The following is a 27268-nucleotide window of genomic DNA, read 5'->3' as shown; positions in this document are numbered from 1 at the left end:
ACACAGGGATAAGGCAGAACTCTGACAGGGCCAGCTAGACTTCACCTGCACTTGACCACCGTTCCTCAGGAGTTGAGCCCTGGGTACAGGTGGCTGGCAGGACTTACCGGACAGGGCAGGAACTGGAAACCAGCAGGATACACACAGGGTCTAGAATACACAGGGAGGCTAGGCAGAATACTAGACTAGGACTCTCAGACAGACGAGACAGAACTGAAAGCTGCAAGCAGCCACTGAAACAGGGAACAAACGCTGATAGACAAGAGACAACTGAAAGCTACCAGGCAGCCACTGAACAAGAGACACATACAAGCTAAGAACTACACACCACCATACTGTAGCTTTGCCCCACTCACACCTGTGGATGATGTTAAGTAGAAGCAGGATTCCGGGAAGCCAGATGTTAGTAGTCGTGGCAACTTCTCGGAAACCAGCACACAGGAAGGAAGAGCAAGCAACAAAAACTAACCATGTCATCTACCCTCAAAGGATAGGTGAGGAAAAAAATCTAATTGTAGGGATTTTACCTGATTTTGGAAGAGATACACCAGTTCCCACTTCAGTTGATTAAAGAACTTTTAATAATTAGATACTTAACTTTACATATACATCCAGCTCTAACACTTGCAACACATTGGTATGTATAATTGAATATTGTCTAAACAACAATGTAACTAAACTTTAACTAGAAGTTCTCAGTTTATAATTGAGAGGATTCAACATGTAACATCAGAGAACCCCAGAATCAGACCAAGGAGACCCGGTAAGTATGTTTTTCTTTTATCTCCCCTCTCTTTTTCACTCTGCAACCTACTTATAAGCTTCCCTACCCCGCTTCAGTCCTTTTTATCCATTGTGTGACCAATACCACTTAACTGATGAAACGTGACTCCAGCCTTGCTTGCGTGGGGGCCCAGTCGTCCAGATGCGTGATCTTCTGGGTTTTTCTTCTTCCTAAACCTTTCTTAAGCAACTAAAACGGGAGGCAAAACCCTTACTCCATATTTATATAAAATGCCTTTTACCTTGTGACCTTACTTTTAATTTTATCAACACTGTGGTCTGGTTCTAGCTAAAACAAAATTTAAACAATTTCCTCTCTCTTACAAAACCTAAGCTATTTTACTGGGACCGTACTCTAAGGAGCCATCCTGCAGCTCATCCACTCAGTTCCTTCTGCAGCCACTCTCTCATTCTCTCTGTTCACTGAACATTCTATCATTTAAACCTATGTCCCTTATTACCCTTGGCATTACTATATACATTTATATGGCATAGATTTTCTTTCTATTCTCCTCAGTGTCCCAATTTTCTCACCACACTAGTAAATCCTATCTGGATCACTCACACTTTCACCCTTCCATATCAAAAACCCAGGAGGCTATTCCCTTTTTGGGTCAAAAACTACATCAGTTTTCCACAGTACAGCGTCACACACTCCAACCCTCCTTTAAATTATTCCCTGTTATTTTAAACCCCTTTCCCACTTCTCTATGAGAATAAAAACCTAAATTCTCAGTCACACAGACTCTGCCATCCAACCTCTCACATCCTCTCTCTTCACAGCTGCAGTTCCATCTCCCAACCGCCAGCCAGAGAGCCTCTCTGTAACAGTAAGCCAAGCTGTTGCTAAGCCAACAGAAGCTCAGCTCTCAGCTAATTCTGTGCTGCTGGCCACAATGGAACCCTGGGACAACTTGAGTAATTTTACTTATTTTATTAACCCATCGGGTTACAATACAAACAAGAAACAAGACTGGGAAACAAGCAATACAGTACAAGAAGCTACACAAAGACTAAACTAGAATCAGGCAAGAATTACAGACTATACACTGTACTAGGCAGAAGTGCAACAAGCACCAACAAACTAGGGCCTTAGGCGATGCAAAGGCAAAGCAGAGAGTTTCCAAATGGCTAATAAGCCCAGCAGCAGCTGTGATTCAGCTGCAGCAATCACCAGGCAGCTACGGGTGCTGTGCAGACTCAAACAAGACAGACAAGTCTGGCAGCCTGGAAGATCCGGACTGGACTGGGCTGAAGCCTGGAACGGGTAGGAACAGCAAGACAGTCTATGGCAGCCACCGGTTCTGGCCACCAGAGGGCAAGGGGAGCACAAACAAAGATGCAGGCAGAAAGCATACTGAAGCATAGAGAGGCTCAGCATACACAGGTGCCGCACAGAGGAGCAATCAGGGTCATGCTGGAAGCAGCCAGCACACAGAGACAGAGACAGAGCTAACTTAGAAAGACCAGACAGAAGCCAGCTTAGAGGCTGACCACCAGAAATAAGGTAAGCCTGAGAGGGGTCACGACCACAGACGTGACAGTACCTCCCCCTCAAGGCTCCCGTGTCCCTACGGGAGCATTCAGGTTTCCATGGGTAAGAATGGTGAAACCTACGGAGGGGCTTCAAAACAGGACCATGGTTAGCTGGACTGGAACTTGGACTGGCATCCGCATCTGGCCCGGACCTGGAACTCGGCTTGGACTCAGCATCTTGGCTGGAGTTGGAACTCAGCTTAAACTCAGCATCTTGGCTGGAACTGGAACTCGGGCCGGACTCAGCATCTTGGCTGGAGTTGGAACTCAGCTTAAACTCAGCATCTTGGCTGGAACTGGAACTCGGACCGGACTCAGCATCTTGGCTGGAGCTGGAACTTGGCTGGGACTCCGCATCTTGATCGGAGCTGGAACTCGGCTGGGACTCAGCATCTTGACCGGAGCTGGAACTTGGCTTGGACTCAGCATCTTGGCCGGAGCTGGAACTCGGCTGGGACTCAGCATCTTGGCTGGAACTGGGACTCAGAGTAGACTCAGCATCTAGGCTGGAACTGAAACTCGGCGTAGACTCAGCATCTTGGCTGGAGCTGGAACTCAGAGTAAACTCAGCATCTTGGCTGGAACGGGAACTCGGAGTAGACTCAGCATCTTGGCTGGAACTGCAACTCGATCCGGACTCAGCATATTGGCTGGAACTCAAACTCGGAGGGGAGAGGAGGGCAGGGGAGAGAGCAGAGTTGCTGGACATGGATAGATGGAGGGAAGGGCAGGAGAAATGCTGGACATGAATGGAGGAGAGGGAAGACAGGAAGGAGATGCACATGGATGGAGGGGAGGGGATAAAGTTGAAATGCTGGACATGCATGGAGAGGAGGAAAGAGAGAGGAAGTGAGATGAACATGGATGGAGGGGAGAAGGGAGAGAGGAGACATACTGGACATGGATGGAGGGGAGGGGAGACAGGAAGTAGATGCACATGGATGGAGTGGAGGGAGAGAGTAGAAATGCTGGACGTGGATGGAGGGGAGGGAAGACAAAGGAGGAGATGCACATGGATTTAGGGGAGAAGGGAGAAATTCTGGACATGGAGGGGAGAGGAGAGAGTTGAAATGCTGGACAATGATGGAGGGAAGGGAAGAGAGAGGAAGTGAGATGAACATGGATGGAGGGGAGGAGAGAGGAGAAATGCTAGACATAGATGGAGGGGGAGAGGAAAAGTGCTGGACATGGATGGAAAGAGGAAGGAGATGCATACTGATGAGATGGGGGAAAGGAAAAAAGAGGAAAACTGCACATGGATGGATAAAATAGGCAATAGCTGGATCCACTCTATACCTCCTCCAGTCAAGTCCGCAGAGGATCCAGCTTTTACCTATGGATGTAGGGCAAGAAATGAAGAAGAAAGGATGAAAGTAAAGAAATAAATGGAAAGGAAGCCCTGGAAACGGAGTTAAGGGAACAGATAGAGAGCAGCAGAATCAGAGACTGGGACCAACATGATTAGAAAAACAAAGTCACCAGACAAGCTAGAAAAAATAATTTTATTTTCGTTTTAGTGTTTGGAAGATGTCCAGTTTGAGAATTTATATCTGCTGTCTTATTTTGCACTGGGTATACCGGAGCTGTAACAGCTTACAGAAATTATTTATAATGAAAAAAAATCACGAGTTATTTTTTTCTCCTATACTGGTATAGTATTTTTAATGATACTGCTTATATGCGCCACAGCTGTAAAAGAGGTGTGGCTACTGTGGGTGTGGCTACCATAGGGGTAGAGCCATAGATGGTGACCCCACTCATAATGAGTACCAGTACCTTTTTTCCTACAAAAAAAAAGCACTGGATACGCATAGAGGAGGCCTTTCCTCCAAATGAAGGAGGAAAGCATCTGATATTAGTCTGCCCTGGAACCTGAGTCTGCAGCAGTACTAAAAGACTTTTGTTGAGGTGAGTGGAAAAAAAAACTATTGAGGGGGTGCTGCACATTGGAAAGATCTTATGGGCTACACCCATGTTGAGTGACCACTCATGCAGTTGCAATCATCTGTCTGCCAGACCTGTTTGCTTGTCTGCCAGGTATGTGACTTGGAGCATCATTTTAAAATTTTGTTTAATATGATACTAGTAAAAAAGGCCCGTTTCTGACACAAATGAAACGGGCGCTAGCAAGGTTTTCCTCGGAGTGTGTATGTTTGGGAGAGTGTATGTGAGAGTGACTGTTTGAGAGTCAGAGTGAAAGTGTGAGTGTGTGAGAGAGAGAGTGTGTTTGTGAGAGAGTGTGTGCGTGAGAATGAGAGTGTGTGCAAGTGTGTATGTGAGACACAGTGTGATAGAGAGTGTGTGTGTGTGCCCATCCATGCTCCTCTGTCCCCTGCCCCCTCCATTCATCCCTATCCAGCATTTTCCCTCTCTGCCTGAGGCCTGCCCTGCAATCCATATCCATCCATGCCCATCTGTCCCCTCCATTCATCCCTATCCAGCAATTCCCCTCTCCCTGAGTCCTGCCCTTCCAATCCATGCCCATCCATGCTCATCTGTCACCTGGCCCCTCCATTTTTCCCTATCCAGCATTTCCCCTCGCTGCCTGAGGCCTGCTCTGCAATCCATATCCATCCATGCCCATCTGTGCCCTCCATTCATCCCTATCCAGCAATTCCCCTCTCCCTGAGTCCTGCCCTTCCAATCCATGCCCATCCATGCTCATCTGTCACCTGGCCCCTCCATTTTTCCCTATCCAGCATTTCCCCTCTCTGCCTGAGGCCTGCCCTGCAATCCATATCCATCCATGCCCATCTGTCCCCTCCATTCATCCCTATCCAGCAATTCCCTTCTCCCTGAGTCCTGCCCTTCCAATCCATGCCCATCCATGCTCATCTGTCACCTGGCCCCTCCATTTTTCCGTATCCAGCATTTCCCCTCTCTGCCTGAGGCCTGTCCTGCAATCCATATCCATCCATGGCCATCTGTCTCCTCCATTCATCCCTATCCAGCAATTCCCCTCTCCCTGAGTCCTGCCCTTCCAATCCATGCTCCTCTGTCACCTGGCCCCTCCATTCATCCCTATCCAGCAATTCTCCTCTCTGCCTGAGGCCTGCCCTGCAATCCATATGCATCCATGGCCATCTGTGCCCTCCATTCATCCCTATCCAGCAATTCCCCTCTCCCTGAGTCCTGCCCTTCCAATACATGCCCATCCATGCTCATCTGTCACCTGGCCCCTCCATTTTTCCCTATCCAGCATTTCCCCTCTCTGCCTGAGGCCTGCCCTGCAATCCATATGCATCCATGGCCATCTGTGCCCTCCATTCATCCCTATCCAGCAATTCCCCTCTCCCTGAGTCCTGCCCTTCCAATACATGCCCATCCATGCTCATCTGTCACCTGGCCCCTCCATTTTTCCGTATCCAGCATTTCCCCTCTCTGCCTGAGGCCTGTCCTGCAATCCATATCCATCCATGGCCATCTGTCTCCTCCATTCATCCCTATCCAGCAATTCCCCTCTCCCTGAGTCCTGCCCTTCCAATCCATGCTCCTCTGTCACCTGGCCCCTCCATTCATCCCTATCCAGCAATTCCCCTCTCTGCCTGAGGCTTGCCCTGCAATCCATATGCATCCATGGCCATCTGTGCCCTCCATTCATCCCTATCCAGCAATTCCCCTCTCCCTGAGTCCTGCCCTTCCAATCCATGCCCATCCATGCTCCTCTGTCACCTGGCCCCTCCATTCATCCCTATCCAGCATTTCCCCTCTCTGCCTGAGGCCTGCCCTGCAATCCATCTGTCCCCTCCATTCATTCTTATCCAGCAATTCCCGTCTCCCTGAGTCCTGCCCTTCGAATCCATGCCCATCCATGCTCATCTGTCACCTGGCCCCTCCATTTTTCCCTATCCAGCAATTGCCCTCTCTCCCTGAGGCCTGCCCTGCAATCCATTTCCATCCATGCCCATCTGTCCCCTCTATTCATCCCTATCCAGCAATTTCCCTCTCTCCATGAGTCCTGCCCTCCCAATCCATGCCCATCCATGCTCCTCTGTCCCCTGCCCCCTCCATTCATCACTTTCCAGCAATTGCCCTCTCTTCCTGAGCCCTGCCATCCCAATCCATGCCCATCCATGCTCCTCTGTCCCCTGCCGCCTCCATTCATCCTTTTGCAGCAAGTCCCCTGTCTCCCTTTCATGACCCCCCTTGCATCCATGCTCCTCTCTCTCCCATGTCCCAGCCTGGGCCGCCCTCTTCTCCCCCCCCCCCCCCCCTTCGCATCCATGCTGTCGTTTCTCCCCTGCCCTCCCGCTCCCATTGTTGTTCTTTAGTGGCCACCCTCTTCTCTCCCCCCAACATGGTTGTTTTTTTTTTTTTTTTCTTGTTTTTAAATTTACCTCCGTGCCGGTTCCGGCAGCGAAGCGTCAGGGAAGGAGGCGGCGCTCCCGACGTCTAGGTTTCCCTTCGCTGTGTTCCGCCTTCTTTTGACGTCATCCTTGACGTCAGAAGAAGGCGGAACACAGCGAAGGGAAGGCTAGACGTCGAGAGCGCCGCCTCCTTCCCTGACGCTTCGCTGCCGAGCGTTGCGATTGGTTGAGTGTCATTGCTCCGCCCTTGACGTCATCACGTTTGACGCGTGGGCGGGGCAGACACAATGCGATCTCACCCCCTTCACTTTAGAATGTTGGCTAACAGAGGCTTCATTAGAACGTTGGAGGTGCGTTTTATATAGAGAGATTTGTATCCCAGGTTCTTAATGAATGGCTAGAAAAGAGTAACTGGCTAGATCCATGTCAATCTGGATTCAGACCCGGTTATGGAACAGAAACGGTCCTCGTATCCCTGCTAGATGATCTTCACAGAACCGAGTCAAGGGATTCGCCTCAATGTTAGTACTGCTAGATTTCTCAGCAGCTTTTGACACTGTGGATCATGATATCTTGCTAGCATGACTGACAGAAACAGGTATCAATGGTACAGTACTTGCCTGGTTCAGATCCTATCTATCAGACAGGCAACAATCCATAATGTTTGGCAGCAACTCATCACCACCATGGACACTGACCTGCGGGGTACCACAAGGATTGATATGTCACCTATTCTGTTCAATATCTACCTCAAGCCACTAGCTGAGCTGATTTGGTCAATGGACACTCAGTTCTACATCTATGCGTATGATGTGCAGCTACTCATACCCATTGAACCTGACTTACCTACAGCCTTGAATAAACTGATTACTTGTCTAACATCAATTCAAGAATGGGCTGAACACAACAAACTTTGCCTGAACCCAAGTAAAACCGAGCTTCTCTGGGTCCCTAACACAAGTGGATGCATACCTGACATCAAAATCCCTTTTGGGAAGTATGAACTCCCCCTCAAATCACAAGATAGGAACCTTGGAATACAGTTAGATTCAACACTTACTCTGATTCCCCAAATCCAAGCAACCTTCAAGAGCTGCTTTTACTATTTGCGACAGCTATGCTGCCTCTCTCCTTACATTAAGAAGGTAAATCTTATCCCAGTTGTGCATTCCATTGTAACATTAAGACTGGATTACTGCAATGCACTATACAATGGTCTGACTACAAAGGGCATGCACCAGCTCCAGTTGATTCAGAATGCAGCAGCAAGACTCATAAAAGGTTGCAAGCGACGTGATCCCATCACACCATTTTTGCAAAAACTTCATTGGCTACCAGTACAATACAGGACTAAATTTAAAACTCTATGTCTGATCTTCATGGCCCTGAAAGGAAATGGTCCTGAGTATCTGAAGAATAGGATGATCTTCCACACACCGCCAAGGACACTAAGGTCCTCCCAAAGACTTTCACTAATTACACCCTCTCCAAAAGACATTACACGATGTGATACCTTCAAGCGAGCCTTCTCTAGATTAGCCCCCACACTCTGGAATGCATTGCCTGAAAGGTTCCGCTTAACACAAGACTATCTCTACTTCAGGAAGCAGGTGGAAGCTTGGCTCTTCAACCAAGCCTTTAATGGAAGAAGTAACTAACTTATTAGTCTCACTCACACACACAAGGATTGACTCGGGCTGTACGTACTGCAACGGGACGTGTTTATTCCTAGCCTAACTGAGATAATATTTAACCATCTGTCTGACCTCATGTGCAACTTTCTTCAAATCAGTCACCTTACTTTCAAATTCTTCCTACTTTCTTACTCATCTATATGTTACAACTTTGCCTTACCCTTCACTACCAATTATAATGTTCTATTACGTATTGTGTTGTCATTGCAAGTAGTATACCATGCCATATTTTGTATTGTTACTTGAATATTTTTACTGCTGTAATTGCCTATTGCTCATGTTTGATCTATTCTTACTGTACACCGCCTTGAGTGAATTCCTTCAAACAGACGGTAAATAAATCCTAATAAATAAATAAATGTGGCTTACAATCCAGTTATAAGCAGTAGTACTGCAAAACTACCACTAGGGGGGGGGGGGCTCAAGCAGCCATTTTGAATCAGGGAGTCACAATGGCAGGGGCACTCAGGAATTACTTCTGCAGTTCCTTTACTCACCAGATAGGTCCCCAGTAGATATCAAGCGGTAAAGGGATCAGGGGCTCTTTTTGAAAGGGAATTGAGTAGGATTGGGGGTCTAGAGGAGGTAGTATTGACAAGGCATTGGAGGTGTGGGAATCGGAAGGTTACTTTTGAAAGGGGATTGGAGGAGTTGGGAGGTATATATTGAAAGCACTGGAGTCGATTTTCTCAACTTGTTGAATCTGCAAGTTGTGAGCATACAGTTCAAGCCACCATGCTGGAGCTGAGCGGAACCAAAAGTTGATAAAACCCAACATAATAGTTGTCTTACCCTTTGCATCAAGGTACTATCACTCATTTCTCATTACAAATACCTCAAACAGATACCTAGAGCCTCACATTGACATATATCTTCATGAAGCACATGTTAAGTCATACCATAGACTTGCTTTCTCCTTGGCAGCACATCTTACACACTGTTCCCCAGATTTTACATAGTGCGCTGAAATTTGCACACTGAATTGTGAGCACATGCCGAAGATGTGCACACAACTGATTTGATTAATGAGCCCTTAACTAGAAATAATTGGGTACTAACAAACTGCTCTAGAATCTAAGGGGAAAAGAGCAAAGCTAGTTTGGTCAACAGCTATTCCCTGAGGCACAGAATGCCAGAGAGAAGAGGAGGTACAGATCCTACTACTACTACTACTACTATTTATCATTTCTGTAGTGCTACAAGGCATACGCAGCACTGTACACCATACACAAAAGACAGTCCCTGCTCAGAAAGCTTACAATCTAGATAAGACAGGCAAACAGACAGAACAATTAAGGGCAAGGGAATAAATAGGTGAGGATAAAGGACAGGGCAAGTGAGTAGTGGTTAGGAGTCAAAAGCAGTGGCAAAGAGGTGGGCTTTAAGTCTGGACTTGAAAACGGGCAAAGATGGGGCTAGACTCACAGACTCGGGAAGTCTATTCCAGGCATGGGGTGCAGCAAGACAAAAGGAACGGAGTCTAGAATATGCAGTAGAGGAGAAGGGGACAAATAAGAGAGATTTATCTACAGAAAAGAGTACCCGAGGGGGGGCGTAGGGAGAGACAAGAGTGGAGAGGTACTGGGGAGCGGCAGAGTGAATACACTTATAGGTCAATAAGAGAAGCTTGAACTGGATACGGAAACGGATAGGGAGCCAGTGAAGTGACTTAAGGAGGGGGCTAATGTGAGCATAGCAACTTTGGCGGAAAATGAGTTGTGCAGCAGAGTTTTGGATTGATTGAAGAGGAGAGAGATGGCTAAGAGTGAGGCCAGTGAGAAGCAGGTTACAATAATCAAGACAAGAGGTGATAAGAGTGTGGATAAGGGTTCTGGTAGAGTGCTCAGAGATGAAGACAGATTTTGCTAATGTTATAGAGAAAGAAACGACAGGTTTTGGCAATTTGTTGAATATGAGCAGAGAAGGAGAGAGAGGAGTCAAAGATGACCCCAAGGTTACGAGCTGATGAGACAGGGAGAATGAGAGTGCCTTCCACCGAGATAGAGAAAGGGGGGAGAGGAGAGGTAGGTTTAGGGGGAAAGATGAGAAGCTCGGTTTTGGCCATGTTAAGTTTTAGATGACATTGAGACATCCAGGCAGCGATATCAGATAGGCAGGCTGAAAGCTTGGCCTGGATGCTGGTTGAGATTTCAGGGGTAGAGAGGAGTGTGGTAGCCGTGTTAGTGCACTCTTAAGGTTATCAGTAGAAATCAAACAAAATAAAACATGGAAAAGAAAATAAGATGATACCTTTTTTATTGGACATAACTTAATACATTTCTTGATTAGCTTTCGAAGGTTGCCCTTCTTCGTCAGATCGGAAATAAGCAAATGTGCTAGCTGACAGTGTATATAAGTGAAAACATTCAAGCATTACTATGACAGTCTGACAGGGTGGGAGGATGGGGGTGGGTAGGAGGTATGCATGGGGACATCAAAGCATATCATTGATATTCTAACAGGATGGGTGTGGATAGGTGAGGGGTGGGGTGATCAACAGAGACATACAGCTTTATGGTTTATAATGGGCTAGAACCCCAGATCCTTGTTAAGTTCTTGATAAGGGTTAGAGAGGTAAATTTGGGAGTCATCAGCATAGAGATGGTATTGAAAGCCATGGGATGATATCAGGGAGCCAAGGGAAGAAGTGTAGATGGAGAACAGGAGAGGACCAAGAACAGAACCCTGAGGTACACCGATTGGTAAAGGGATAGAAGTAGAAGAGGAACCATCAAGAGTGTACACTAAAGGTGTGAAGCGAGAGGTAGGAGGAGAGCCAGGAAAGAACAGAGCCCTGGATCCTGCTGCTCTGAAGGAGAGAATAAAAGGCTGGAGGTGCTTCTGGTCTACAGTCCTTATTGGGCAAAAGACTGAGGGCACCTTTTACTAAGCAGCAGTATACCTAATGCAGGATTACTGCTCGCTCCCACCCCCAGTGCGCGACACCAGTGTTTATCTGGTGGTAATCAGGCAGTGCTACATGCTGCCCAGTTACCACTGGGTTAGCACAAGAGCCCTTACTGCCACCTCAATGGGTGGTGATAAGTGCTTCCCCCCAAAATGGCCACACAGCAAATGCTTCACATGCTACACGGCCATTTCTTAAAAAAAAAAAGAAGCTTTTTATTCGCTGTAGTAAAAGGGGGTCTCAACGCATGTCAAAAACATGCCACCTTTTGCTGCAGCTTAGCAAAAGGACCCTTGAATGTTGGGAGTAGTACAGCTGGTAAGTGCTGCTAACACCCTGAGAGAAATAGGGAGGTAGAGGTCTACTCATGGGTGCTGCTAAACTTGCCTGCCTTACGAGAAAGGGAGCATTGAGGAACACAGAATCATAGGAGACAAAGAATGGAGAGAATTGTGATTTGAGCTCAGATAACATGCTTGCTTACAAGAGAGTGAAAGGACTGGAGTGATGTATAGCACTTAACCTTTGCACTGATAAAGAAGGGAGAGACTACTGACCAACTTAAGGAGACTAAAGGCACACTACTGAGGAGTAAGGCTTTTAACAGCTGTCCAGCCTGCGAAGATGTGTGTAAGATTAATGAGCTTGGAGAAAGCAATGCTTAGAGGAGGTTAAGAGTTATAAATCCTTTGAAACCTTTGGTACCTTTTGCCACTATTTTACTTTGTTCTTATGAACTATATGCCTCATTGCTTTTCTGTTCCTTCTTTTGTATATATTTCTATAATACTGGCAAACCCAATAAATGGGATTTTTTTTTGTGTGTAAATAATTAAGAACAGTCTCCCAGCTATGTTTTTGCCTTTGAATTTATCGTGCCTATCTAATGCTATTAACATTTAAGCCTGTCACTAGGGGACCCTTTAATAGTCGATGTGCATTGGGAGAGAATGTTTTAGAAAATTTGAGGTTATTTTAGCTACAGACCCCACTTAAATTGTTTGTGCACCAGCCTCTGGGATATCCCTCAGCCTCATTACCTGAGAGGTCCACTACACCTGTAACAGGTGTTTTCCATACATAGCAGGATTGATAAGGCACAAAGTCCCATCTGCCTCTGCAAGAGTGGTATTTTCCCTTTCTACAACTATAGAACTAACTGAGGAGATCAGAGTAGACCATTGAGGTTGAGAAAAACTACACATGCTCAGAACTTTTTCTAAACTCTGGGAGAGCAGTTTTGTCAATCGATGACGTCACCCCAGTTGTATGCCTTATCAATCCTACTGTGTACAGAAAACACTTGCTAATAAGTGTAGAAAATTACCTATGAGCCATGTTAGATGAGCCTTGATTCAGGCCTGAGAGTTAAAGAAAAAGATCTAGGCCTCAATGACTTCTGTTTGACTCCTACATGACTCAAGGACTCATGATCTGTTAAGACACTCTTGTGGGTAAGCGAAATGAGGAAAGGGTGAGGGTGCAAGAACTGGACAAACTAGTATAGCAACATAAGGGAAACAGATGGCTGAATTGGGGAACAGGGTAGTTTCTTAAGGGGGATGCAAGTTTTCCAAGAAAAGGATGGCCTCTTCCAAGAAATGATAACCAGCTTATTACCATATGTACTGTCCAGTTTATTATCATAAGATCTGCCTATTGCATAGAGAGAATATGTAAGTGATTGTATGTATACTATTGATTGGAGATTCAGTATAGCCAACACGGATGTGTAGTAGTCTGATCTCCCATGAGAAACCTTATAATTGTAATCTGTAGTTGGTAAGTAAAAATAAAAATTGCTTTTCTCATACGTGGCATTGGGTCTTTCTATCATTCCAGATTGTGAGTGGCTGGTACACAATAGTCTTGGGGTTGTAGAAGGGACCCTAAAAACATAAGTAAGCAGCATTGTTTTATAGTAAGCAGTCTAGCATGAAAAAATTACAATGAATACTCTGACCTGATGTAAACAGACAGATGTCTGTAATCATAATTTCAGGTACTTTTAATTTCTTATCAATGGGAAACTATTCTAAACAGCAAAGAGGAGTAGGATAATCTGGCCTTCACAATAAAGAAGGGAGACATCTGAAAATTCAGTCTTTATTAGGAAACATCAATGGACTCAACACAGCAAACTGTGGGATTGTTGGTTCCTCCACCTCCTGTGGTCGTTCCCTGTAAACTATTCTAAACATCATTAGCTGGCAACGATCATATGTTCAGTAGCATCACATGCCACTCTACATTTGATTGAAGTGAAAAAAAAAAACCTTAAAAATATACCGGCCGATATTTTAAACCATTTAACTAGCCAGGAATGGCACCTGACTGATTAAATGGTACTTAACCGGCTATCCGGCGATATTCAGCAGGAGATAGTCAGCTATCTGCCACTGAATATTGCCAGTTATATCATGTAATATAACCAGCTATCCGCCAATATTCAGCGCATTACTACTACTACTACTATTTAGCATTTCTATAGCGCTGCAAGGCATACGCAGCGCTGCACAAACATAGAAGAAAGACAGTCCCTGCTCAAAGAGCTTACAATCTAATAGACAAAAAATAAAGTAAGCAAATCAAATCAATTAATGTGTACAGGAAGGAGGAGAGGAGGGTAGGTGGAGGCGAGTGGTTACGAGTCAAAAGCAATGTTAAATAGGTGGACTTTCAGTCTAGATTTAAAGGTGGCCAAGGATGGGGCAAGACGTAGGGGCTCAGGAAGTTTATTCCAGGCGTAGGGTGCAGCGAGACAGAAGGCGCGAAGTCTGGAGTTGGCAGTAATGGAGAAGGGAACAGATAAGAAGGATTTATCCATGGAGCGGAGTGCACGGGAAGGGATGTAGGGAGGGACGAGTGTGGAGAGATACTGGGGAGCAGCAGAGTGAGTACATTTTGTGAGAAGGAAGAGGCTGTCCTACCCTGATTAGGCCCCTAGAGGGCGCTGTTCCCCTAAAATGTCCAGAGAGAAGGGCTGGGTGAGTCACTAAAGGGAGCCAGTAAGGGGTGTATAGAAGGAGGTCGCTAGGACCGAGGAGAGTCCTGGGGATAGAAACAGGTGCAGCAGGTTATGGGCTGGGTCCTGTTTGGCCATTAACCACTTAATACCCCACCTGAGTGTGAGGGAGGAGGAGAGCTAGCAGCTAAAGAAGAGAGCTGGTAGCTGAAGCAGGAGGATCCCCATGAGAAGTACTGGCTGAGCCCTTTGGACTGGTGGTGAACTGTGTGCAAAGCAAGGAAGCTGGCTGGGGTAAGAAGGCCCTAGAGTGTCAGGTATAAGAACTGTGTGTTACAAGGAAGGACTGTGTGTCCAGGTTACAAGGCAGGACTGGGTGTCAATGTTACAAGGAAGGACTGTGTGTCCAGGTACTTAAGCTGGAAGATTGAACTGAGTAGGAAGAAATGTTTAAGCTGGAAGAACTGTTTAAGCTTGTAAAAGTGTTTTAAGCTGGAAGAGGTGTGCCCCAGGAAGCGGGAATAAAAGATTTGTATGAGAAATACCCTGTTGGTGAGACCTGACTATGTTTGCCTGTTGAGAAGCAGGTCACCCTGAGCAGAAAGGGGTAGTAGACTAATTTGCATAAAATCTGCATACTGAGAACCAGCTCACCCTGAGTGAAAGAGGGACCTGGGATCCTGAGGTGGGAGCTTCATCTTCACAATAGCGTCATCTTCACAATTTATAGGTTAGTAGAAGAAGTTTGAACAGGATGCGAAAACGGATAGGGAGCCAGTGAAGTGACTTGAGGAGAGGGGTAGTATGAGTAAAGCGACCCTGGCGGAAGACGAGACGGGCAGCAGAGTTTTGAACCGATTGGAGAGGAGAGAGGTGACTAAGTGGGAGGCCAGCAAGAAGCAGATTGCAGTAGTCTAAACGAGAGGTGACAAGGGTGTGGATGAGGGTTTTGGTAGAGTGCTCAGAAAGAAAGGGGCGGATTTTACGGACGTTGTAAAGAAAGAAACGACAGGTCTTGGCGGTCTGCTGGATATGAGCAGAGAAGGAGAGAGAAGAGTCAAAGATAACCCCAAGGTTTCGAGCTGAGGAGACAGGGAGAATGAGAGAGCCATCAACAGAAATAGAAAACGGGGGGAGTGGGGAGGTGGGTTTGGGGGGAAAAATGAGAAGCTCGGTTTTGGTCATGTTTAATTTCAGGTGGTGTTGAGACATCCAGACAGCAATGTCAGACAAGCATGCTGAAACTTTGGTTTGGATGCAAGGTGAGATATCAGGGGTAGAAAGGTAGATTTGGGAGTCATCAGCATAGAGATGGTAGGAAAAGCCATGGGATGAGATTAATGAACCAAGTGAAGAAGTGTAGATAGAAAAGAGGAGGGGACCAAGAACAGAACCCTGAGGTATGCCGACAGGCAGAGGGATAGAAGTAGAAGAGGATCCACCAGAGTGAACACTGAAGGTGCGGAGGGAGAGGTAGGAAGAGAACCAGGAAAGGACAGAGCCCTGGAATCCAAGTGAGGACAGGGTATCGAGGAGTATGCTGTGATCGACAGTGTCAAAAGCAGCGGAAAGATCAAGAAGAATGAGGATGGAAAAGAGACTTCTGGATTTAGCCAGTAATAGGTCATTGGAGACTTTAGTAAGCGCAGTTTTGGTTGAGTGGAGAGGGCGAAAACCAGATTGTAGTGGGTCAAGAATAGCATGTGAGGAGAGAAAATCAAGACAGCGGTGGTGAACAGCACGCTCAAGTAATTTGGAGAGAAAAGGGAGGAGGGAGATGGGTCGGTAATTAGAGGGACAAGTAGGGTCGAATGAAGGCTTCTTAAGGAGAGGTGTGACCACAGCATGTTTAAAGGCAGTAGGGACAGTCGCAGTGGAAAGTGAGAGGTTGAGAATGTGACAGATAAAAGGAATAAGAGCAGGTGATATGGCATTAAGAAGGTGGGTGGGAATGGGATCAGAGGAACAGGTGGTACATTTTGAGGAAGAAAGGAGAAGTGTAGTTTCCTCTATAGTAACTTCAGGAAAGGAGGAAAAGGAATGAGGGGAAGGAGAGAGAGGGGAACGGACTAGTGGAGGGAGAGGTGGCGAGGTAGAGAATTCAAGGTTTATCTTTTGAACCTTGTCATGAAAGAATTCAGCAAGGATCTGAGGAGATAATGAAGGGGGAGTTGGGGGAGGGGGCACCTTCAGGAGAGAGTTCAATGTGGTGAAGAGAAGTCGAGGGTTAGAGCCAAGAGAGTTGGTCAGTTGGATATAATAATCCTGTTTGGCGCGTAAAAGAGCAGATTGGAAGGAGGTCAGCATGAACTTAAAGTGTAAGAAATCAGCAAGGGCCCGAGATTTCCGCCAGAGGCATTCGGCGGAGCGGGTACAGGAACGTAGGTAGCAGATATTAGAAGTCAGCCAAGGTTGGGGTTTTGTACGCCTTATAGGGCGGGTCATCAAAGGTGCAAGAGTGTCTAAGGCAGAGGATAGAGTATTGTAAGAAGAAACAGCCTCGTTGACAGACCTGGATGGTGCCACAGTAGAGAGGAGGTTAGAAACATGGGAGGATAGAGATGAAGGGTCAATATCGTGAAGATTCCTAGATAAATTAGATAAGATAGGACGGGACTGGGAGGGAGGAGATTTAAGTGTGAAAGTTATAAGATGGTGATCAGAGAGGGGAAGATCAGAGGCAAGGAAACTAGAGGGTGAACAGTTGGAGGAGAAGATGAGATCAAGACAGTGACCATTTTGATGAGTGGGGGAGGTGGAGCATAGTTGGAGATTAAAGGAGGATGTTATGGCGAGTAACTTGGAAATATAAGAGTTGGAAGGATCATTAGCAGGAATATTAAAGTCACCAAGGATGAGAGAGGGGGAGGAAGGATCATGGAAGAAGGCAAGCCAGGCATCAAAGTCACTGAGAAAGGATGAAAGGGACTTATCAGGCGGATGATAAATGACCACTATTCGAAGAGGCAGAGGAGAGAAAAGGCGGATGGAGTGGACTTCAAAGGAGGAAAAACAGTGAGATTAAGGTGGAAGAAGGGGTTGAAATCTGGAGGAGGGAGAGAGAAGTAGTCCAACACCACCCCCGTGACCAGCAGGGCGAGGAGTATGTGAAAAAAGATAACCGCCATGGCAGAGGGCTGCGACTGAAGCAGAGTCATCAGGGCAGAGCCAGGTTTCTGTTATGGCGAGCAGATGGAGGTGACGCGAGATAAAGAGGTCCTGGATATAGGGGAGCTTGTTACAGATAGAGCGGGCATTCCATAGGGCGCAAGAGAAGGGCCGGTAAAGTTTGGTGGCCAAATTAGACCGCCAAAATAGCAGGTATATATTTGGCCAGTTTATTTTAAATCTTTTTTATTGACATAAAAATCAGTAACACAGGTGTAACACTTCACCATAGCACAATTCGAATACAAGTTACAACATTTAACCGTCCTTTCTTATGTCAACAATGAGTTTTTTCCTTTTATCCCCAATCCCCTCAACCCCACCCCACCCCAGTTCCTCTCATTTATGTAAAATTGTTTATTGACACATTTAAAGCCAACAAATTTCCATATTTGACTGGATAAAATTTCTACACTCACAATATCACAAGCTCAAAACAAAGTACTCATATCCATCCCTCCCTAGACCCCCCTACTTGCTGCCTCATTACCCTATTTTAATTTCAAACGTTTTTATTGAAAACTCTACAAAATATGTAGTCTCAGTTTCAATTTCAGAATTTAAACCTCCAGTAACAGGCTAGCGCTGAATATTAGCTTGGCCGGTTAAATTTAAACTGCCCAAAATACACCTGGATATTCAATGCTGGTCACCAGAAGTGGCCCGGCATTGAATATTTGGGCTCAGCGCTGACCGCAGGAGGCAGCCCAGCTACCTCCTACAATCTGAATATCGGACCTATAGGGGGAAATATTCAGCCTGTGGTAGTAAGCATCTTGTAAGCAGCTCACAGCTGCAGGTTAAACTAACCCTGGATATTCAGTGCTGAGGCTAGCTTCTAGCACCAAATATCTGGGTATGTGCGCTGACCTGGAGGTTAACCTGACATCAGCCAATAATCAGACCGGTGCCAGGTTATGGGCGCATCAAGTTAGGACAGTCTTTTTGCCATCTTAACTTTATGCGCTTACTTAGCTGCTTAGTGGACTGAATAACCGCTAACCAGCTACTACTACTATTTAGCATTTTTATAGCGCTACAAGGCTTACACAGCGCTGCACAAACATAGAAGAAAGACAGTCCCTGCTCAAAGAGCTTACAATCTAATAGACAAAAAATAAAGTAAGCAAATCAAATCAATTAATGTGTACAGGAAGGAGGAGAGGAGGGTAGGTGGAGGCGAGTGGTTACGAGTCAAAAGCAATGTTAAAGAGGTGGGCTTTCAGTCTAGATTTAAAGGTGGCCAAGGATGGGGCAAGATGAAGGGGCTCAGGAAGTTTATTCCAGGCGTAGGGTGTAGCGAGACAGAAGGCGCGAAGTCTGGAGTTGGCAGTAGTGGAGAAGGAAACAGATAAGAAGGATTTATCCATGGAGCGAAGTGCACGAGAAGGGGTGTAGGGAAGGACAAGTGTGGAGAGATACTGGGGAGCAGCAGAGTGAGTACATTTATAGGTTAGTAGAAGGAGTTTGAACAGGATGCGAAAATGGATAGGGAGCCAGTGAAGCGACTTGAGGAGAGGGGTAGTATGAGTAAAGTGACCCTGGCGGAAGATGAGATGGGCAGCAGAGTTTTGAACCAATTGGAGAGGGGAGAGGTGACTAAATGGGAGGCCAGCAAGAAGCAGATTGCAGTAGTCTAAACGAGAGGTGACAAGGGTGTGGATGAGGGTTTTGGTAGAGTGCTCGGAAAGAAAGGGCGGATTTTACGGATGTTGTAAAGAAAGAAATGACAGGTCTTGGCGATCTGCTGGATATGAACAGAGAAGGAAAGAGAAGAGTCAAAGATGACCCCAAGGTTTCGAGCTGAGGAGACAGGGAGAGTGAGAGAGCCATCAACAGAAATAGAAAATGGGGGGAGCGGGGAGGACTGCCCCTAACCTAGCTGGTTAGGAAATGGCCAGATAGCGGAGATATTCAGTGGCACTACCTGATTAAGTGCCACTGAATATTGGCAGCTGTCCAATTCAGTACGGTTTATCCGGGTAGGAGCAGTGGCGTACCAAGGGGGGGGGGGGGGTGGGGGCGGTCCGCCCCGGGTGCACGCCGCTGGGGGGTGCCACGGCGCGCGCCTGTGGGCTCCGACTTCGCGAACTTCGCTCGTTCGCTGCAGCTCCCTCTGCCCCAGAACAGGTTACTTCCTGTTCCGGGGCAAAGAGAGCTGCAGCGAACGAGCGAAGTTCGCAAAGTCGGAGCCCACAGGCGCGTGCTGCAGCACCCCCCCCCAGCAGCGTGCACCCGGGGGGGGTGTCATTTCGCCAGGGAGGGGGGAAGGTGTCATTTCGCAGGTGGGGGGGGGGTGCGCATCGGCGATCCGCCCCGGGTGCCATCCACACTAGGAACGCCACTGGGTAGGAGCCTTTCCTGCCCGGTTCATCTCTTTTGAATATCAACCCCATAATGAACATCAAAAGGATTTTTCACAAACTCAATTTTTATGGTAACATGAAGAAAATGAAAACAAATTTTTGCAACTGTTTGATGTACCACATGAAGCTTATCCATGGACTCCAGGTTAAAAACCCCTGATTTAAATCAATTTGGGTATCTAAGGGTTATGGTTTTTTTTTTTTTAATTACTCATCTGATCATGATAGGGAGGATAAGATACTCTTGACCTTTCAATAATTTGAAATGAAAATGTTGTTCATGCACTTTATGTTTGGGAAAGATTTTAGTTTAAGGTAGGTCTTAAGGATTCATTTTATTGCTCTGAAATCTTTGTGTGTGCTGTTGGGTTATTGAAAAAGTAATATTAGCAGAAGGAAAAGGTCATAGGACCGTAAAAGTCAGTTTTAGCTAAATAGGATCGACATAGCAAATTCCCAGAAGCAATTGCACAGACATTAAGAAAGTGATAACATTTAGCCTTGCCGTGCACCAGGTTGTGCAGATATAATTGCTGTCAAAATGTACACACAGCAGTGCATGAAAACCATAGGTAGAACAACAAGCATGACCTTTACATTGCTATTATTACAGTTTCAGTGTTTTATTTTGTTTATCTTTTCTGTTTCTACAGGTGTCCTTATTTTCCTCATTTCTTTATCACACCTAGTTAACATCAGCATACACATAGATATTTATTTTATTTACTTGCATTTAGTTCACACCTTTTCATTGGTAACTGAAGACAAATTACATTCAAATATAGCAGATATTTCCGTGTTTGCAGAGGGCTTAAAATATAAGGATTAAATTTAATAACGTGCTAATACTGTAATTCATTATTGCAAATTTAATATGAGCCCCCTTATTCTCAGTGGGGCCTATTTACTAATAACAAATGATAATTGCGTTAATATAGTAAATGCAAATTAATGCATCTTGTCCTAAGCTTGTATCTGAGGCAACAGAGGGTGGTGTATCAGTTGTTCAAGGATGTGGTTGCCTTAGCAGGACTTAAGAACATAAGAATAGCCAATGCTGGGTCAGATCAATAGTCCATCTAGCCCAGTATCCTGCTCCCAACAGTGGCCAATCCAGGTCACAACTGCCCTTGCAAACACCCAATTAGTAGCAACATTCCATGCTACCAATCTCGAGGGAAGTAGTGGCTTCCCCTGTGTCCATCTCAATAACAGGCTATGGACTTTTCCTCCAGGAACTTGTCCAAACCATTTCTAAACCCAGATATGCTAACCGCTGTTACCACATCTTCTGGAACTTGAGTGAAAAACTATTTCCTCCTATTTGTTTTAAAAGTATTTCCATGCAATTTCATTGAGTTTCCCCTGGTCTTTGTACTTTTTGAAAGAGTGAAAAAAGAGTGAAAAATCAATTCACTTCTACCCATTCACTCAGGATTTTATAGACCTCAGTTATATTCCCCTCAGCTGTCTCTTTTCCAAGCTGAAGAGCCCTAACCTCTTTACCCTTTCCTCATATAGGAGGAGTTCCATCCCCTTTATCATTTTAGTCACTCTTTTTTGAACTTTTTCTAATTCTGCTATATCAGTTTTGAGATATGGTGACCAGAATTGAACGCAATATTCAAGGTGAGGTCAACCATGGAGCGATACAGAGGCATTATAATATTCTTGGTCTTGTTTTCAGCATAATTGTCTACAATGACATATAGATCTTTTTCTTGAGTGCTGACTGCTAAGGTGGACCCTAGCATCAGGTAACTATAATTTGGATTATTCTTCCCAATGTGCATCACTTTGCATTTGTCCACTACCATTTGGATGCCCAGTCTTCTAGTTTCCTAAGGTCTTTCTGCAATTTTTCACAATCTGCATGTGTTTTGACAACTTTGAATACTTTTGTGTCATCTGCAAATGTAATCACCTCACTCGTTGTTCTGTTTTCCAGATCATTTATAAATATATTAAATAGCACCGGTCCCAGCACAGATCCCTGCCGACCTCCACTATTCACTCTCCTCCATTGAGAAAAATGGCCATTTAACCCTACCCTCTGTTTTCTGCCCAATAAATAATTCTTAATCCACAAAAGGACATTGCCTCCTATCCCCTGACTTTTTAATTTTCTCAGGAGTCTGTCATGAGGAACTTGCAGAGAGTTACTCCCAGAGCTGGCCTGTATTACTAAACTGACAGGAGGTGATGCACTTTTGGTGGTTATTCTACTTTAGATTCAGCTTCCTAAATCTGTGGACAGTAATAGTACTATTCAGAAATGATAGCATTTTAGTTTATGCCCTTTAAGGTATATGTTACTTATTTATTGAATTATATAATTATAATTTAGAATTTCCAGAACTGAGACATGTTGATTGAGCACAGTTCCTGGTTATATTGTGTACTTACAGAAGAGCATGGTTTAGACATTGGGGGTGTGATGGTGGAAGGAATGGACTGGTCGAGCCTGACAGTTTCCCCTTTTTTAAATTCTTTCTATCTCAGTTGAAACTAGGACTGGGATCTAAAGGGTTTTTTTTTCTTTATATCTTCTACCAACTTAAGTCATGGTAATGACAAACCTAGGTCAGGGACCTCTATAGAATCACCCACTCTGACCTGCCTGGGGAGTAGAAGACCCAAACTGGTAATCAAATCTAGGTCCGCCACATCGCAGTGCAGACCTCATGCAGACTTCACAGTAACACATCTAGGAACAAAGAGACCATGCAGGTGCATGTGTAAAAGAATGTTTTGACTAATGTACATATTATGTACATTCAATGCACAAGTGTGAAGGGCAATTCTATAAACTAGGCACTAAGGGCCCCTTTGACAAAGGTGTGCTAGCATATTATGAGCATCTACATGGTTTGCGCACGCTAAAAACACTAGCGAACCTTTGTAAAAGACCCCATAACATTCATGTCTGTTATGGGTCAGATTCTATAAAAGGTGCTCGAAAATGAGTACTGGAAAAGATTAGCACTAAGCACAATTCTATAAAGGATGTCCTTTATAGAATCGTGCTTTGCGCTGATTCCTGCACCCTAACTTTGGGCACAGTCTTACACCTGCTGAAACCTGGTGTAAATGCTGGCACCCGAGTTGGGTGCGGAGACCCAGTATTCTGTAATAACGCGCACAACATTTTGGCATGCCCCTGACACACCCATGACCTTCCCATGGCCACACCACCTTTTGAATTCCCAGATAGAATGAAGAGTGAGGCCCAACCACAGCACTGGTAGTAACGGTAAAAGTCTGGGTCACTAATCCTTAGTATCTCCTGCCTAGCTGAATGTTGCTGCTTGAAGCCATGGAGGGCAGGAGAAAGAGAGACAGAAAGAAGGACAGAGTATAAAAAGAGATTGGGAGAGAGAGTGTAGTGAAAAAGGCAAGGAGAGTCACTGCAAAGTGAGAGAAGGGGAGAGGCTAGGCGGAAAGGAGCAGATGTTGAGGAAGATGGTTTAGAAGAATTGATGAAATGTTTGGGGCAGCATTCCCAACTTCTGAGAAGTATTATTACTGGCATTACCTCCTATAGCCCAGTGATCTTGACCCTGTCATCCTGTCCCTTCCCCCCCCCCCCCCCCCACCCCCTACCGCCAGCTCATCAAACTCCCTAATGTCCTCATGGTGGTTTGAAATATTCTATGTGGCATTTCTTGAAAAAGGATTTGGGACCTCTGTTCCACTGCAATGTAACTGCATTGTACAATAGTGTATCAGAAATAGTAATGAGTAATAAGAAAGCTGAACAGACTTTGGTGTTACACATAATACTACATATTTTGTCAGTTGGCAGTTAAGAGATTCACATAGAGTACTTATGCAAGGGAGTGGAGGAGTGGCCTGGTGGTCAGAGCACTGGTCTTGATATTCAGAGGTGGCCAGTTGAAATCCCACTGGTAGCGCTATAGAAATGATTTATAGTAGTAGTAGTAGTGCTGCTCCTTGTGATCTTGAGCAAGTCATTTAACCCTCCATTGCCTCAGATACAAACTTAGATTATGAGCCCTCCTAGAACAGGGAAATACCCAATGTACCTGCATGTAACTCACCTTGAACTACTACTGAAAAAGGTGTGAGCAAAATCCCAAATAAATAATAAATCTGTATTGTTGAAGAACTCTATGATTCTAGCAGAAGCTCATGAACAAAATATCATACTATAGATATGTAACCTTAGATCCTTAACTCCTACCTAACCATAACCTTTTCTTAAGTTTAGTTGTGCATTCTAAGGATTCACTTCGTGGATGTAGTATAAGAAAACTGTGGGCCCAATATTGAGCAGGCAGCACGTTTGCTGTCCACCGCCAGCGTTAAACCCATATATTCAATTCCGGGCCATTTCCAGCAACTGGCATTGAATATCTGGATTTATTTGTTTCCCAATTACTGGCGTCGCCACCTAATCTCTGCTAAGATTCCGCGGATCCATTCCTTCAAAACAGGATTCCTTTGTGTTTATCCCAAGTTTCTTTGAATTCCATCACCGTTTTCATCTCCACCACCTCCCACAGGAGGGCATTCCATGTATCCACCATCCTTTCCGTGAAAAAATACTTCCTGACATTACTCCTGAGTCTGCCCCACTTCAACCTCAATTCATGTCCTCTAGTACTACCGCCTTCCCGTCTCCGGAAAAGGTTTGTTTGTGGATTAATGCCTTTCAAATATTTGAACGTCTGTATCTTGTCACCCTTGTTTCTCCTTTCCTCCAATGTATACATGTTCAGGTCAGCAAGTCTTTTCTCGTACGGTTTGCAACGCAACTCCCATACCATTTTTGTAGCTTTTCTTTGCACCGCTTCCAGTCTTTTTACATCTTTAGCAAGATACGGCCTCCAAAACTGAACACAATACTCCAAGTGGGGCCTCACCAACAACTTGTAGAGGGGCATTAACACCTCCTTTCTTCTGCTGGTTATGCCCCTCTCTATGTAGCCTAGCATCCTTCAGGCCATGGCCGTCGCCTTTTCGCATTGCTTCTTCACCTTCAGATCCTCAGACACCAACACCCCAAGGTCTCTCTCCTGAGTCGAGCTTACTAATCTCTCCCCTCCTATTCGGCACCTGTCTTTAGGGTTTCTGCACCCCAAGTGCATCACTCTACACTTCTTGGCTTCTAGAAAGTTAACTATCCTGTCTTTCTGCAGCGACTCCATTATTTTTCCTGCCACCGACATGAGACTTACCAGTCTGTAGTTTCCCACGTGTTCCCTGTCTCAACTTTTGTGAAGAAGGACCACATCCGCTCATCTCCAAACCCGCAGAACCTCTCCCGTCTCTAAAGATCTATTAAATAAATCTTTAAGAGGTCCCGCCAGGACCCTTCTGAGCTCCCTCAGTATCCTGGGATGTATCCCATCCAGCCCCGTAGCTTTATCCACCTTCAGATTTTCAAGCTGTTTATAAACTCTTTCTTTTGTAAATGGCACAGTATCCACTCCATTCCCAGATGTTCCCTGGCAGCCGAACTTGGTCCTTCTCCAGGAATTTCCTCCGTGAACACCGAAGAGAAATAGTTGTTTAGTATATTTGCTTTATCTTCATCACTCTCCACGTAGCCATTCTCATTATCTTTTAGTCTCGCAATTCTATTCCTATCTCTTCTCCTTTCTCCAATATATCTGAAAAAGGTCTTGTCACATCTCTTTACATCTTTAGCCATTTTTTTCTTCCGCTCGCGCTTTTCCATGATCCTCTCGTTGCATTCTTTTGTATTTCTTGAACAAAGCCTCTTTTGTTCTTATTTTTTCAGCTACTTGTTTGGAGAACCATATAGGCTTCCTGCTTCTCTTTTTTTTTTGTTTACTTTCCTCGCATAAAGATCAGTCGCCATATTTATAGCAGCCTTTAGCTAGGATCACTGTTTTTCCACATCTCCTATGTCTTCCCATGCCAACAGCTCCTTCTTCAGGTATTCCCCCATTTTATCAAAATCATTACGTCTGAAATCCAGTACTTTGAGTTTTGTGTATCCGCACTCCGCCTTCGCCTTTATGGTGTGATGATCATTATTACATAGGTGGGCGCCAACTCGGATATTGGAAACACTTCCTCCATTCGTGAGCACTAGATCCAGCATCGACCCTTCCCTCGTGGGTTCCGTCACCATTTGTCTGAGGAAGGCACTTTGACAGGCATTCACAATCTCCCTACTTCTTTCCGATTCCACAGATGTTCCAATCCACATCAGACAAACTGAAATCTCCCAACAGTAGCACCTCCCATTTCATACCAATCTTTTGAATATCTTCTATGAGATCTTTGTCTAACTTCTCTGTTTGTGCCGGAGGTCTGTAGATAACCCCCGTGTGGATACAAGTTCTATCTTCTCTTTCCAGGACAATCCATAAAACTTCTTCCTTCCCCCTGGGTCCCTGCATTTCAGCCGCTCTGATATTGTCTTTCACATACAGAGCCACTCCTCCACCTCTTCGGCCCTCTCTATCCTTCCTAAAAATATTATAGCCTGGCACGGTCACATCCCATTTAAGGGAATCGTTGGATCACATCTCTGTAATAGCAACAATATCCAAGTTTTACTAAGCTGTGGTAGTATTTGTAGCTCAAGGTAGAAATCAGCTGGTGGTAAACACTGAAACCCCTGGGCATATCGACGTTTACCACCAGCAGATTTCTACCGCAAGCTAAAAACGCTACCATGGCTCACTAAAAGACCCCCTTAGTAAATCAGTTTCTAAAATAGCTAATGCTTATCTTTAAGGGGATTCTTGCATCTCGTTCCTTCCTTGCCCCCCTCAAAAAAAAAGTCACTGTGGACAGTTTTGGAGGAGTAGAGAAGGAGAAGTGAGAAAGTTCTTGACTACTGGCTCCTAAGTTTTTGGACTAGTTCCTAGATTTAATAAAAATGTGCAGAGGCCTTCATTAAAGAATAGCAGTGGAGTTAGAAGCAGCCTTCCTGATTCCTTTCTTTTTTTATTATCTTAAAGAATTTAGTGCTTGTAAAATGTGCTGTAATGGTAGCTCTGATAAATTGTTTCCTCCATTTATTGACAGATCAAGTGCACTACAGCCTGTGGGAGAGCAAATATCTCTACAGTCCCCGCCAACTTGCTCTGAAAGTAGTACATCTAAGGGCAAGAGTGTAATCTCTGAGCTGTCTCTTGAGATTGCCAACAATGCTATCAGAGGGCAAGTCTATAACACGATGCTCCATTCTAGGTGCCGCAAAGCAATGCAGGGAGTGCCTATTCTATAACGGCACCTGGATGTGCCAATGTTGTTATAGAAAACTAGCATTAGTCTGCATTGTTGTGCTGCATTTGGGTGCAACTGCTTATGCAAGGTCAATGGCAGGCATAAAAAGTATGCCTAAATGTGCCATGCAACATGCACAACTTATAGTATTTTATAAGTAATGTTCCCTCTAGGCTGTGAGGCTGTGCACCTTGTTTCACACTGCCGTGCATTAGTTGCTGACTGCTGCTCACCAATCACATATCAGGGAGAGAGTGTTTGGTAGGCAACCAGGAGTGCTTCAGTCAGTAGCTCTCTGTGAGCCTCAGTCG

The 27268-nt window shown here is 45.3% G+C and overlaps 1 long non-coding RNA gene across 1 annotated transcript; it reads right to left on the bottom strand.

Moving 5' to 3' along the window:
* Positions 1 to 212: 212 nt before the first annotated feature.
* On the bottom strand, positions 213 to 25945 carry LOC115462043. Its single transcript, XR_003940787.1, has 3 exons — positions 25935 to 25945; positions 12673 to 12675; positions 213 to 320 (listed from the first exon to the last, which is right to left on the bottom strand). It is a non-coding gene; the product is annotated as an uncharacterized LOC115462043 (long non-coding RNA).
* Between the last annotated feature and the right edge of the window lie 1323 nt (positions 25946 to 27268).

The sequence above is a fragment of the Microcaecilia unicolor genome, chromosome 2 (assembly GCF_901765095.1).
Source record: "Microcaecilia unicolor chromosome 2, aMicUni1.1, whole genome shotgun sequence".
NCBI classification, from domain to species: domain Eukaryota; kingdom Metazoa; phylum Chordata; class Amphibia; order Gymnophiona; family Siphonopidae; genus Microcaecilia; species Microcaecilia unicolor.
This window is presented reverse-complemented; position numbering and strand designations above follow the sequence as displayed.